This window comes from Myotis lucifugus, unplaced genomic scaffold (genome assembly GCF_000147115.1).
Source record: "Myotis lucifugus unplaced genomic scaffold, Myoluc2.0 scaffold_659, whole genome shotgun sequence".
In the NCBI taxonomy this organism is placed as follows: domain Eukaryota; kingdom Metazoa; phylum Chordata; class Mammalia; order Chiroptera; family Vespertilionidae; genus Myotis; species Myotis lucifugus.
Window position 1 is genome coordinate 256,796 of NW_005871707.1, and position 619 is coordinate 257,414.

The window sequence follows — 619 nt, forward strand, 5'->3', positions numbered from 1 at the left end:
TACTAAGAGAAATCTTGAGGATTTTACTGCCTATGTTTTTCTTCTGGGAGTTTTGTGGTTTTGAGACTTACATTTAAGTCTTTAATCCATTTTTCGTTTATTCTTGTGTGTGGTGGTATGGTTTCTTTTGAGGGGGTAGGGGCATGTTTCTGTCCAATTTTCCTAGCACCATTTATTGAATATATTGCCTTTACCACATTGTACATTGTACATTGCCTCCTTTGTCAAATATTAATTTACCATAAAGTCATGGTTTTATTTTTGGAGTCGCTATATTCCATTGATCTATATGTGTCTTTTTATACCAGTACAATGTTTTTTAAAAATATATATATTTTTTATTGATTTGAGAGAGAGAAAGGAAGAGAGAGGGAGAGGGAGATAGAAACACTGATGAAAGGGAAACATCAACATCAATTGGCTGCCTCCTGCATGTGCCCTGCTCAGGACTGAGCCCGCAACCCGGGCATGTGCCCTGACACAGAATCGAACCAGTGACATCTTGGTGCATGGGTCAACGTTCAACCAATGAGCCACACTGGCTGGACAATACCATGTGTTTTGATTTCTATGGCCTTATAGTATAGTTTGTTATCAGGTAGCATGATGCTTCAACTTT